This window comes from Fopius arisanus, unplaced genomic scaffold (genome assembly GCF_000806365.1).
Source record: "Fopius arisanus strain USDA-PBARC FA_bdor unplaced genomic scaffold, ASM80636v1 scaffold00089, whole genome shotgun sequence".
Classification (NCBI taxonomy): domain Eukaryota; kingdom Metazoa; phylum Arthropoda; class Insecta; order Hymenoptera; family Braconidae; genus Fopius; species Fopius arisanus.
The window spans coordinates 45,503-60,693 of record NW_011887828.1 but is presented as its reverse complement, the minus strand read 5'-3'; the positions used below and the strand labels follow the sequence as shown (position 1 = coordinate 60,693).

The window sequence follows — 15,191 nt, the reverse complement described above, 5'->3', positions numbered from 1 at the left end:
AAAACCCCTTTCAGGGGGTGGAAAAGTGGTTGCCCCAAAGGTCTTGAAATAAGGCCCAAGTAGTTGTGTAATGAGTTAGTCCCTCTTGTGTATCCGTAGAGCAACGTACCTTTTGGTTAAAGAGTCCGCAATTATTTAGGAGAAGAAATGATATGTGAAAATACAGATTGAAATAAATTATCCAATAGTAGAATTTGAAACATTGAAAATTGAGATACTAGTTTGCTCCATTGCAGAATTCAAGCTCGAGTCGTCTTTCAATTAATAAGTATGAAATAATAGAAAGAACAATCATTTGTTTAACAAAGTAATTAAAAAATGTTGCACTAATAATAGGAAGACCTGTTAACTATTAAAAGAAAATGACAGCATAAAGAAAGAATTTCTAATGAAAGTATCAAATTTGAGTTAAATTTCTTCAGTCATGTGGTAATTAAAATTTTTTCACTCGGGCTTATTTACCCTTCATAAAAAACATTCCATTTCATGAATTAAGCGATTCGGACAGTTTATAGCTACTCAAGTTGTAAGCTCGCGAGAATTTTTGTTTTAATCGTGACCTACTAAATAATAAGCACCATTTGACCCGTAATTTTCGTTTATAATGATCTCAATTCATCCCCAGCATTTAAATCGATGCCAACTAGCTCGAACCAAGAAAGAGATGGAGATAAATCATCGAATCCCTCGCGACTCCGTCATCGTTTCGTTTCAATTTGAAACGACTGGCGAAGTGAATGAGAGAAAGAGAATAAATAAATAAAAAAATGACGCCTCGGAACATTTGAATCCATTGCGCCACACAAATTGAAAAGGTCAAACGAGCGTGGAACGATAGCGCTCGCCCGCATCGCCTGCAAGATTGGTAACAATTTCCGTAAGACAGATCGCCGATGAGAAATATCATAAATGCCGCACGTCACGTAGAGGAGAACATCGTTAAATCACATTTGTACATCAGCTTCAAGGAGCTATTCCAAAATCTTGGTACTGTCTTCAGAGTCCAGGGTATTGCACCGAAAGACCAACATTTTTCATTTTTTCATCTCAAGACGGCCCTTAAAACGCATTTTAAATCGATTATATTTTCTATAACAACTATAAAATTCAATCAATTTTTTAAAACTCAAATATCCCTATGATTACTTTGCCAATTAATTACCATTGTACTTCGCAATAAATATAAATTATTGTAGGATAGAAATCTATATATAGTCGATGGTATTATTGTCAATGGTCTTAGATTTGAAATTCAGTCAGAGGAATATCTTCTCAAGTTTTGGAAAGGTTTATAGTATAAGTAACTTAAGGTGAGCATTAGTCTCGGACTGCAGATTTAAGTCATTATTTAGTTGACCCTTACTCAATACTTAACTCAACTTTGGTTAACTTTGTACATGGTTGATAAACTATCATGGAATTTGGCGAGAAATTTGGGGCCAAATTTTGCTTTGAAAAATGCCTGAATTCCGACCGAATCTTGACTGAACTTCAACGAATAGAAGCCCAACTCAAAAATGAATATCTTAGGAATGAAAATATTACAACGGACAATAGTTATTAATTAGTTAATTATTAGCCATTATAAACTTCTCACTAGGAACATGTCCCATGGTTATAGAAGGAATGATAGTAGTTACGTACTAATTGCATAGGGTAACAAAAGCAATGAACTTTCAATTGATTATTAATTATAACCATGATATCTGTATAGGCCGAATAACGAAAAAAAAAAGGATAATCCCAGAATTAGCGCGTATCTCAGGATAAACGGCCAATTCCAATGTAATTATGAAATTGTAGGAATCGTCTATAGGCACCTCAGAATTAGTAAGAAATACCGGAACCCAACGGCCAGCCCCCACCGCACGAGGAAGCTACGACGAGGAAGTCCTCGACTCTTGGCCGGCAGCCGCTGCCGCTCCCGCTCCCGCTCCGATTCCCCTCCCACTCACCAGCTACCACTCGGCAGTCTTCGGCTCAGCTCTCCGTCCTGCCGCGTGCTTCGACTATTTCCGCTGGATCCAAATGACAGGACCAATCAGCTGATGACATCTGATGCCGTCCCACCGACACCACCAATCAATTGCCGCACATTCTCCCGGTGAGAAAACTCGCTCTTTGTCACTCACTCTTCCTCTTCCTCCGTCATTGCCATTTATCTGTGCAGTTGTGTGAAGGTAATACCAATGGTGGGGGAGATAGTGTGGGCAACCTTCCGCCATCCACTCGACACTTCCTAAAGGCTTGCTTCGAGAGTTTCAAGCGTTTCAAGGGACGATATACAAAGAATTCTCAGTCGCTCGTCAGCTACAGTACAGGGCGGTGGTGTTACACACGGTGCAGTCACTGTTTATTATTTCACCCCCTCGATCATAACCCTCTGACTCATTCACAATACTATAAACAAAACAATCACATTAAAGTTAATACGAGCGAATGCGCAAACTGTTAAAATGATGAGAGGCAGTATGGGATGATGGGGATAAGAGAACAGTGATGAAAGACCAATTGAACTGTTTCGATCAGCATCGACTGTGATTTAAAAAAAAATTACCATATTAAATAACGAGAGTTGAACAGTTATTATCACGTGTTCAGTGGATTAGTTTTTTGAAGAACTTTGTGAGTTCCGTGTAATATGGACGTACGATTCCACCGAAAATAATAAGGTGCTCCCCGGAGTCAAACCCCCTCTCCAATACTTGTTCGGTTGTGGGATACATTTGGAGGGATTGACCAATGAACAGTGGTAAAGTGCAAGTTATATCGCGAAGAACGGCGAGACGGCTACCAGTGACACTCATTCTTGGATTTTAGAGGGATTTAACTGAAGCTGGTTGAGGTAATTTAATGGTTCATTGTCACTTATTTGATAGAGACTTCTTTTTTGTTCATCAAATGTTTTCTCAAGTTTCTGCTTTGATCGATGCTATTGTTCATTTTTATGACGACATCGTGTTTTAGGAGATTGCGCTTAATCTGATTATTTGAATAGTTGAAGGTCTGGATGTAACCGAATGGTTATGGTTAAAAACCACCTGTGCAAAGTTGTCACAATTCTCCGAATTTCAGACTTTTTTAAACAAAAAATTCTTTTTTCTTTTTTCTTTTTTCATTTTTATTTTTATTTACTCTCGACAAACGTGCGAACACGAGACACGTTCGTGACTGGTGTACGATAAGACGGCTTTACTGTATGGAGATTCTTTAGGTAGATGGCTGAGTGAGATTGGACCCGACTAGTTGCAGGGTCATCAATCTTTGTTGGATAACCGATCGGGTTCAATGGAGATTTTCCAGTTTTTCCGCGAAAATCACCACGTGTTATGTTTTTTGACCCCGATGAGGGTGGGGGTGTCTGGGGTGGGATTTGCGCCAGTGATAAGCGAGGATAAATTTATGTGTTGGAGGTTTCCGATGATTTTCATGTTTAAATGTGATTTACCTACTCTCTTTAGTTTCAACACATTCACCCTGTGCTGTTGGCTTTCAGATATTTATTCAGATGATTCTAGTTTTATGCTGCTGATTGCGGCATCCATAATTCGGTATAAGTAAAAAATCATTCATTTTTAAGATAAACTCTTTGATTATGACGTCAAATGCGCACGCATTGTTTCAGTTAGATTCGTTCAAATATAAGAATGTTATTCAACTGGTGGATTAAAATTAATATCTGAAATCATATTGATAATAAACTATTAATGATAACTGCTATCTACCATGTCATAGAAATAGAAATGTTTTGTTTTAATTATCGAAAATTCTGTTTCATATTGTTGATAAATCCGCATGAGTCCGCATAGATATTAGAATGCAGCTTAAAATCCTAGAAGAAATCTTCAATATTCTGTAATCAATTCTGTAATCAACGGTAATTAACTAATCTCTCAAGAATTCGAAGACACATTAATAGGCTAATTTCTTTAAGCCGATTAATATCCTGGCAATTAAAAAACTAAAAAAAAATTATTTAATTTCACTCTATCGATCATGAGTTATTAGGGATAAAAATTATCTGTGCTTTTTTCATAAAAAATCATGCACTGCAATCATGCACTCAAAAGCACACAAACAATAGTCTCCTAATTTTCTTTGTTATTTTAATTAATCACGTGCGATAAAAATCAGATCTGTTGGCAAATCAGTAGCTATCGTAAATTATATTCGAGATTTATTTCCTCCTCTTGTGGACTAAAGCTGCCATCTCTTGGCACACGAGGGCACGCGTTCAGAGTCGTCTGAACCTCCTCAGTATTCTCTCATATCCCTCCTCAAGCTATTTTTCTCCTTTATTTGATTTTTTTGTGAAACAAACTGGCTATGCCGGAAGAACTCGAGTGAACCGACTACACTGTATCGCTGGCGTGCAACTTTATTTTTAGTTATTTAGTTATTCATTACTCATTCGTCTCTCTTATCTTATTGGTTCGTGTGTTCCTTCCGTTCCTTACGGTCCTCTGGACATTATTAAGCCGCCTTTGAACGTTTTTTTTTGTAATTGGAGAAGTGGTTAGAATTACCATCGTGTGTTTCAATTTAGGGAGAACTCATCGGCTAATTTAGCCAACAAATTTCACCAATTTCGTAAAAAGCATTATCTTTTGTTTGAGGTTCTCAGGTCAGTTTACCTTTTTATTTTAATTTACCTTGTTATTGAATACTGACCTGTTTCCACACCAGTGCCTCATTTATTTGTTGATTTCTTTGATTTTGTTCATTTCATTCTTAAATTGTTATAATAGTTCTAAAAAAAAACTGTCATTGGTCTTTTGGGAAAATTTGGTAAAATAGTCACTGGTACGGATTTATTTTCGTCTCGATATATCGATTTTCGGTGTCATGGAGAATTTCCATTGGTCTCTGTAGCGTGAGGGGTTACTTACCGTCTAGAATCTAGATAATGCTGGATGAAATGAGGGGAGAAGGGAGATTTGAAGCGTTAGAAAAGGGACAGTATAGAAGAGAATGATATATGAAAGGGAAAAGGGGGGTGAATTGTGGGGTTCCGTCGAGAGGGCTTTTGCGTCGAGGAGTAACTTAGCTCGAACTACGGCCGCATAAACCGAACCGGAACGCGGAAGTTCAAAGTGATGAGGAAGTTGGAAATTTTCAACTGATCATAGAGAATAAGGGGAAGAAAATTTACTTTTTTCATCGCTAAATAGTTCTTCTATCATTGCACTGAAAAAAATTGTTTGCGGAATATTGTGTTCAATTTTAATGCTTGAAGAATTTCCAGAACGAATAAAACTCGCAGATAATTTCATGTATTTTTTACTTCCAACTGGTATTTTCCTCGTCAATAAAATTATTTATGAGTGAAATCACAAACGAATGATTTCCTGAATAAATAAAACCACACGGTTCGGTAATTCAATAATTTTACCGCGCTATATGAGTAATTCACGGTGTGTTAAATATGATCGTTTTAATTCACTCGAAATGTTTGAATTGGTCCACTGAATTTGACTACGGAGTCGTCCATTAGTTTCATCGCAAGGACAAAAGTGGAGTGGAATCTATCGCGATAATGGAGTTTCGGTGATGGGAGGTGCGGTAGTGAATCGACCCAGTACCAGAGTTCAATGGTTTATTCAGGAAATATTATACGCCCGTATCGTATAGATTTAGGCTTGCCTGGTAACTTTTCACGACACGATATTTTTTCGTACGTTTTTCTCTTCGTTCATATTTTTTCGATCATCCGCTTAGTAATATCATCATAATTTTGGCATGTGACGGTCATATGGAGTGTCGCGAAATTCCCGTACAGTTTGAAGAAACATTTAATCAAATTTGCGAGACTTACTATTCGCTTACAGATTATGAGAGAGCGACTTTAAATGATGATATCGTAATTTTTACACAGCAAATTCAGAAAATAATGACAAAACGCTCTGATAAAATTGCGTAACAATTGAGAATTGAAAATTTCTTCAACCACGTTTTGCTCTGCAATTACGATAAAGCTAGGTAGTAAGTTAAATTTTATTGAGGATATATTTGTCCCGCTGTGATTTGAGAATAGGCTTCCGAATGACTTCCCCATAGCTGTCACTAAATATGTTTCGATAATGATGAAAGAGTCATTGAGATACGTAGAATGAAGAACTGAGAGCTCTTCATGACGACGGAAATAACGTTTTTCATTATCGTTGAGCTTTTTGGAACATGCGATTTTCATATTTAAATAATTGAAATCAGAATAATATAGAGTTATCATGTTCATGAACGTCAAAATCAACCACATTATTGTTCAATTTATTTAATTTTATAAATTTTGATTTCAAATTTAATAACTCAAAGTTTTATGATTGATTCAGATATAATATTAGAATCGATTCGTAACTGTCCTGGGACTGATGTATATTGGAGTCTACTTCGATAATGAATAAATTTTCGGGGCTGCGATAGTGGTTCGACTGTTCTTGAATAAATTTTAAATAAAACTTGAATTATATCACTGATCATTAAATAATTGAGTCGAGGAGGAATACATTTTTCAATTTGTTCATTTTTCATTTCTATAATTTCTGACTATTCATGACTATACATAATTTTAAAATAGGAAAATATAATAACTAGAATTGGAATGATCGATTAACGGTAAAATATCCGGGTAAATATTACACAGATCCGAGTAAGAGGCGTTTTGTAAATAACTCTTCTGTAATGTATCTTCGTCGTAGCTGTAGAGTGTACAAAGTTGGTAGAGAAACCGGTCCAGTATCCGGACCGGAAGTGCGGACCTTGGACCTGCGTCACGAATGTGTTCTTTGGTGTTTTCTTCTCATGAGGGGCCTGCGTGCTAGATGATGGTGGGTAAAAGACGGCAAAGGGGATCCATCAGCCAGTCTCTGGACGTTATTTCACTTTTTAGTTTCATCCTTCCTTTCCATCCTTTTTTCCTTGACTCGTCCTGCGGGTGTCTTCAGCTTCTTTAGTGCGTGATTTCCTCCCGCACTGTCTTCTCATCTTTCTCGCTTCTCCTCAAACACGGGACTGAAAATCATCGCAAAAGGAGAATCCCAGGCCTGGATGGATGGCATCCGGTGTTGTTGGCTCCTCTTCCTTAGATTTCTCGGGGAATGCACTCGACCGATGCGGCCAGTGAAACGTTAAACCAAAAAACGGAGAAAAATAAACGAGTTTTGAGGATATCCAATCACTGGATATCCTCTTTTTTTCGCATTAAAAACCTTTTCAACATAATCAGTGCTCTCAATGAACTCTCCACTTAATTCTGCATTTCTAACTATTTATACATATTTGGATTATTATATATTTCTCCATATCTTTTATATTTGTTAAAGTTTCTCCTCAATCAATTTATAATATCCAAAAGAGAGTAGGGGCAGATGAAGAAAACAATTTATTCCAATAATAATGTCGTCATTGTGGAAGGATCAAGACGAAACTAACATCCGCTTCTGATTAATTAACTCCCGAGAAATCGCTTGATTTATCCCACGCTAAAATGCTATTTTTTCAAAGTATTTAGATAGCACTGATGCTCGGCAATGAGGCTGCAAATATCGCCTGACCATAAATTTTCTCATTAGCAAATAGAGCATGCAAATTTGACCAATTGCATGGTATTTCCTCGACAATTAATGATTTTATTTTTGAGAATGATTGGTTCGCAAGAATTTTCTATTTGAATACGTCAGAGGTTGAACTCTCTTCCTCATCTCGTCCGGTCAGACCTGACGTTCTGATTCTATTATTGTACTCACTTCCTCTTAGAATATTTATACGACTGCTCACCAGACAGCTCATTCGCACCTTATAGCTCGTGTACCCCTGCGCTTGTGTGAAACCCATCATTCAGTGGTATTAAATAGCTTGAATTTTTATCGTCCCCTGAGTTCTTCCATTTTGTTTTTCGTGTTTTTATGGCTAAAGACATTCCGTATTTTATCGTTAAACGTTTTGTTGAAGACCTTTGGTTACATTATTGACTCACTGGATATTTTGTGAAGACATGTAAATTCTTCATTATCTCTTGGGAAGTTATTTACCATTTTTCCTCGTACGCCGGAAGACAAATAATTGAGACAATGGGATTGGTCATCGAGAAAATGTCGTGATGAGACTGCTTTAATGTTTATTCAAAATTATGTACAAGATTGCAGCTCATGACTCCAACGAGATCCTTTTATCAATGAATCAGTCATCTTTTTAATAGATAATTTAATCTGAATGTGAGGAATTGTTAGAAAAAAAAATTCTGTCTATTTTTAAAGAAAACTCCTTGTTGAAGATTAAAAATACATTTGTCTAAAAACAAAACTGAGCGTAAAATTCCACAACGTTATTAAATAAGCGTAATTTTCTTATCCTATTGATACAATTATTGAAGAGAATTAATTCAGTCTGTTAAGAGTGTATTAACATTTTTATACTAAATTCTGGGATTTTTGGACACACTACATACATATAAGTGCGGGAACAGCTTGAATTTATCCAAATTCTTCACGAAAGTTTATTTTAATAGATGTTACGATGATTTCCTACGGGTTTTCTCGTTCTTTGAATAGAAGGCGAATGATATCATTAGATTTTTTAATTAAGAAGGGCTCATTGTTCGGAAGAGTAGAGGTTACTTAAAGTTTTTTGTGACAGTCACACTGGGGGACCCACGCATCGTTTATACTCTCTAGACAGAGAAAACTAACCTGTCACAGCTGGTTGCGCTATTCAATCTAGTCCCCCATGTGTTTTCATGGGGTGATGATATTTTAAATATTTGACAAAAATTGTTGGTCTTTTTCGAAAAATTTTCGAACTAAATTTCCAGGGAACAACATACGAACCAGCCATATAGTGATCCAACAGGATGCACGGTATATTGAATTGATGGTGTTGATATTTATGAGAACATATACAAACAATGATGATTTTTCTTTAATTATTGGATAGGTAAAGGTATAGGTATTGTTGTAAACATAAACATTGATGATTGATAACATTGATAATATATTTTATTCCACCCTCCTGCATTATTGGGATCAGTATCATTTATAATACCACGAGAGCTTCGAAATTAATGGATATTTCCCCATAGGATCGTTGCAAACAAATGAACGTGTCAAGTTTTGCCGGTAAAATAATCAGGAGCGCGAATGGTGCAATTCTATTGGCTGAAATTTGAACGGAAGAAATAATCAAGAAAAATAATTAAGAATACTTTAATACTGTCAAAAATGGTATGCCAGTTCCTCCCTACCAAGAATTCCAATATGTGCAAAAAAAAAAACGTGAATTGATTTCGACAACAGATGTCCTTCGTATTTCCATCTGAATCGATAACAAATCTCCTTTAAAGCCGTTCTCACGCTCAGCCACACTTGCACAATAAATCCCCCACTTCTTACAAGGATCTCCGTTGCCTAAAGACACCATTGTATCCTCTTTCCTAATACCTTACGTCGTTCTAAGTGTCAGCCACCCGCCGGTACATCATAACATCGCCCCCCCCCCCACACACACACACATACAAACAAAAAAAAGGTACAGATGAGCAACTTTTTCTGATCTTAGCTTTTATAATATTTTTACCCTCCCGAAGCAGGTAGTCGTATTCAGGTAAATGCAGGTAGACTGCTCCTTTTAAACTCTCCAAATATCTCCAACTATATCCGAAGATAATTCGATAGGCAAAAAAATCCTATAATACAACGAAAAAAACGTCACCTAAAATATGTTGACGCTCCCGAGCGTTTTTTTTTTTATCGGAAATTCCAAGTTTTTTTTCACTCTTCATTCGAATGACGATATAGCATTCGGAGATGGGTATATTGTATCTTATCTCAATGCGATACCGCCAAACATTAAAAACAAAAATGGAATAAGTTAAAAATTAAAATTGCATTTTTTTCAAAGAGCACCCCATTGGTTTATCAACCCGGTAACATCAGTGACGGCTCTATATTTTCCCAAATATTCTATTGATGAACAATATGTCGAATGGTTTTACTCGAAAGTCTACTAGAGACAATGAACTTGAGATAAAAGAATTAAAAATAAATATTTCGGAAATTTCACATGAAAACCTTGGAGGACGTCGCTTTCTCATGTGACAGATGCACTTGGATACTCGACGATTATGAAACATTTATCAGTGGCAATTGAATAAAATTCGTTACCTAACAGACACTCAGAAAATGTCGGTCCTAGATAAGCAATTGATAATAAAAAATAAATTTGTAGGACAATTTGGGTGAATTGCTGGGCTGTTTCCATTGACTTATTATGCTCTTATTACCAGCATTATTCCATCCATTTAGTGAAATCTTGTAACATACCAATTTGAAGAAAGAAAAGGAGAAGGGGGAGGGGAATTGTTAAGGTGAGCCTCCACAAGCCGTGAAGTCACTTCCCGGAAACTCTAATCCAGTTCGTCATTGGTCCGAAGGAAGAACACTGTCGTAGATGTCTGCATACGCGACCTTACTTCCGCCTTTATGAAATTCCGCCAAGAAATATTCTTGAGAACTTATTGTCGAGGTCAAAGTTGTTATTTTGAACCGTTTGCCAGGGAGCAACCACAAAACAAGTTGGTTGTCTTCATTTTTTCTATATTATTATTCCATCTTGATCACTAAATAAACGATTTGCTTGCAAATAGATTTTTCCCAGTAGCCCCGTTTTCCCCTAGACATAAAGCTAAAGAATCTGTTAGGCCGACGTTTCAACAATATCCATGAATCGTTAATGTCAATTCAAACGTGCAATACCATTCGGCGCGTTATCGACCCGTTGGCAATACGCTCGCAATTTCAGCTTCTCGGAAAACAACGTCTGAAAAGGTTGCCCGCGCTCAAAACTCAACGCCTCAATGAAATCAATTTATTTAACAATGCAATTTTCTCTGTCTCCTTCATCTGATTTGTGACGTATCCCAACTTCCACAACATTCAATACAATGCACAAATTAATAAAAATATCGATTAGCTATCCAAGTGTTTCACGAAATGTCGCCTTTTTTTCTATTGTTTAGCTTAAAAAAATTTTCATTTATGGTGTTCCGAAGAAGTGAAAACTACTGTAATTACGGAGATTTGTCCTTATATTAATGAAGACAATCTCAATGATGCAGCCAACAATATATCAGTGCGAAAATGAAACCGTCAATGGTCCCTCCCATGAGCCCTCTGGTGTACCACCGATTATCATCATTAACAGGTCTTGGACGTAGTAATCAGCTATTCCATTGCGTAAGAATTGACTGAGGCAAGTCTGAGTACTATAGTAAAAGACGGAGATACTTACACCCAGGCCTGTGGTATATACTCGAATCGATGAATTCGTTGTGTAATCGCATGTCTTACGAAACAGGAAATTAAAAAAAAAAGTCGAGAAGAAAAAAAGGAGAAGTAGTGAAGAGAGAAAAAATACAAATGGGAGTGGGGAAAAAGTGGAAAACTGGAAATAAGAAAGTCGGAACGATTCTACTGAGTTACATCATTGCAGGTTATTGAGTGAGGCCTGGTTATACACTCATAACCCGTTGTTCTAGTTTATTATGCGTCTTATTAATGCAACCATTGATATAACATGTCGAGTTATTCTTCAATTTAAAAAAAAATCATATTCCCTTTTTCGTCAGAAATCCTGACTTAATTCAGCATCCTAAATTATAAATTTTTTTAATATAATTTTTTCATTATTCAAAGAACAACAAAACTTTAGATATTGTGTAATGTATAATAGATGTATATCATATTTTCATATATTACTTCCATTTTATTTGATTGCTTATTCTTATTTTCCTTGTTCCTAATAGATGAAAATACGATAAACCAATGAGTTGGCGACCCGGAAGTCTGGAAATTCTTTTTTTGTGTGAAATTCCGAATATATATTTCGATAAAGATGGATGTATGGTATAACGTGGGGCCCAGACGAGAGAGATAGTGGTCAGAATAGTTCAAAAAGAAAAGACAGGGACTGAAATTCCAACGTCAACTCAACGGAATCTCTCTTCTCGGTTCCACATCCCTATGCTCTATTCAGTTTTGTATTTCAGTGGAAAATATAAATAATGAGGGATTTGGCATAGGAAATGGTTATGGTCTTTCAAAACAACAAAATATTGGTGTATACAGACAGCGAAGATTCCGCATAAAAATTAAAGGGTGGAATGCAATTGTCTGAGAAAATTAGAGAGAAATTTTTGGGGAAAAAAGTGAAATTCCATTTTCTTGCGAGTTCACCGGACCCTTATTTTCTCTTAAATTTGTTTTTTTACGTCGTAACCGATACATTTTGCAGGGCATTTTCTAAGCTTGGTGCTTGTCAGGAAAGATCTGTAAACCCGGAAGAATATTTCTCGCCCGCTAAAAATAGATTCCCAATAAAAAAAAACATTGCAATAAGTGTAAGGAAACTTCTGATTGAACTCTTTATAAAAGAGGAAACAATCTAGAAATTAGTCTTCCGTCCCAGTCCCTCCATAAAATGAAAAAAAGACTGTTAGAACAAGTGCACGAATATTCTGATTGGAGCCTTCAAAAAAGAAGGGGGAAAAAATGAAAAATGTACACAAGAAGTGATGAATTTCCCGGACCAAGTGTTGTTTTCACATGCTGTCTAGGGGTGAAATTTAAAGACGCAAAGGGCAAAGGTTTCAAAGGCAAACTATGTGGGACTGAGGAGGTGGGGTCAAACCCAACTACATACCCGACTGAGGCTCAAAGGCAGTGTGGTAAAATGAGAGGTGGTTTTCTTTTTCAATTTTTAAAGGAGAGAGCGCGACACTCCGTCATGCAGAGAAAAGTAGAGAAAGATAAAAAATGAAAAAGAGAGTGGAGTGGAGTGGTGTTGGGTTGGTTTTAAAGTCTGGACCGATGGGTGAAGAGGCCCGTTCCCATGACGAGAAGCTGGTGCCGAGTGACGAGGGTGAACCGGGCTTTTTTCGACTTCCGGTCGATGTTACTCTCGGCGGCATGCACGTGCACCAACGGCCTCGATCGTTTGCTCTCTTTGTGAGGGCCTTCTCAACAACAGTGATTCTCAAATCTCCACCGTATACCACACCGACGTAACAGGTTGTTGCTATTATACATCGATTCAATGTTTCTCAGAATTACGTCTCAAGGTGTGCGACTTAGTGACGGTTAATTTCAATATCTAATTATGCATTTTTACTATATCATATACCATAATTTTCCACATTTAATACAGTTTTATGGAAATAATTTTTGCTTGTACATTTCTAGAAATTTTTCCCAACATTATAATGAAATTTTCGAACATTTTTAAATTTAAAATTTCACGTTTTATGAAAAAATAAATGGATATTGGGTACGGTAGGATGCTTCGATGAGTTTCCATTTTTATGCGGTTCAAAAATTTCAAATTTGATTTCATTTTATTAAATGCGACCAAGCATTTGTAATTTCAGCAGTTTTTCTCCCTTACGTGTATTCAATAATGAGAATTGCACAGAAGTTACAAGTCGCTGGATTTCATGCAGTCTCTTATCATTTTCCTTGAAAATTTTGAAGAATTTTGTTATTGACAATAAAACATTCATTTCAGAAAAATTGATAAAAACTATGGAAACCCAACAAAATTGAAGACTTTTCATCAAAAAATGTTGTGTTTTATGAAATTCAATTTTTTTGGGAATATATGTGAAAATAGTTAATTTAAAACTCATTGTTCTTTCTTAAAAATTACCAGTGATTCCGTTACCTACATTTCTAAAATGTAAATAGAAAGTCCATTTTCTATGAAGAATGCATAAGTCAAATTAAAATAAAACTTAAATTGAAATTAGAAACGTTGTGTGAGAAATTACTGATTTTTCGTCCATCATTATATTATAAATTTCCTCGGCCTACTAACATTGCCTGGCGTTATCGAGTAGAAAAATATTTTTCAGATGATAACATTAATGATTCGGAATTTCCGAATGAACCATTATTTATCAAAAGTTGAGAGAAATTTTCCTTTCCGTCTATAATAATCGTACGTTCTTATCACTATCAAAACTCGAGATAGCGCGATATGGCTTCTCCGTCTGAAACATTCAAATTTTAATATTTTCCAAAAATTAATTGATCAGACTAATCTCTTTCGCTTGTTTTCCTGTGGTTTTTTTTCTACCCGATTCGCAGACATTATCCCACGTGATCGTTTGCGGAAATACCAAAGAAATGACCAGTCTGAATGAATAATGCTGTCGAACCTCGGTTGGATAAAAAATCCATTAACTTATTAAGGGAATTATGAATATCGCGCTCCGTGTGAATTCAAAACGGCAGGAGGTGTTATTTAGTAAATAAAAGATATTTTAACACTTCCGTCTTACGATAAATAATGATTTGAATGGCTGTCGGTACACACTTTCAACATAATACTCACGTAGTCGCCGATAACGCACGTTTTATTACCATTGGCTTTCCCGATATATAGAAAACCTGATAATAGGGCGAAAATTCTGTCCTGATGTCTCTCAATAACCTATTCCCATAATCAGAATATATTAAGCAACCATTTTCTCTGCAATATTTCTCAATATTAGTTCGTTTAAATTTTGTAAAAAACAATTAATTCCTTAATCCCGTAAAAGTTACCAAAGTTCTAACGGTATATTTGCGAAATTCATCGAAACGAAAAATGTTTTTGTTATCGAATATGTGAAAAAAGGATCATGAAAAAATACGCTAATCACTTCCTCATAGTTAAATCGCCTCATCATAAAAATCCAGTCACTCATCAAACCCAGCGGGAGAGATTCCAATGGGTGTTCTCCGAATGAATTTAAAAGCGCTCTTGTATTTTTCCCCATGCGTCACTATTTTCGCAGGAAGGAGAAGAGCGACAAGGAAGGATTACAACCGGAGAAGCGCGAAAAAATACTTGAGCCTGCGTGTGTCCCGTGAATTCTTGGTTCCTCGAGTGTGTGCGACCCTGGATCGGTCGAAGACCCCGAACCTCATATAGTGGCGTCTTATTCTCATCTCGGTCTCTCCCAATTCCGCTCAAATATATATCAAATGCATTTCCATCGCTTCGCCATTGGCTTTTTCCCTAATCCCGCTGAAAATCAACCGAATTTAAACGAAAATTAGTAATTTTTTTAATCAGTATTTGATAAAACAAAATCTTCATAATGAATAATAATAATAATAATAATAATAATAATAATAATAATAATAATAATAATAATAATA

General features: G+C 36.1%; 1 protein-coding gene across 1 annotated transcript in view; it reads left to right on the top strand.

The window, feature by feature from the left end:
• The first annotated feature begins 1,692 nt into the window (after positions 1–1,692).
• Positions 1,693–15,191, top strand: part of aop (anterior open) — a 26,428-nt gene continuing 12,929 nt past the window's right edge. The window contains exon 1 of the mRNA XM_011311457.1: positions 1,693–2,845. The gene's annotated coding sequence lies outside the window, so the exon portion shown is untranslated. The remainder of the gene's footprint in view (positions 2,846–15,191) is intronic.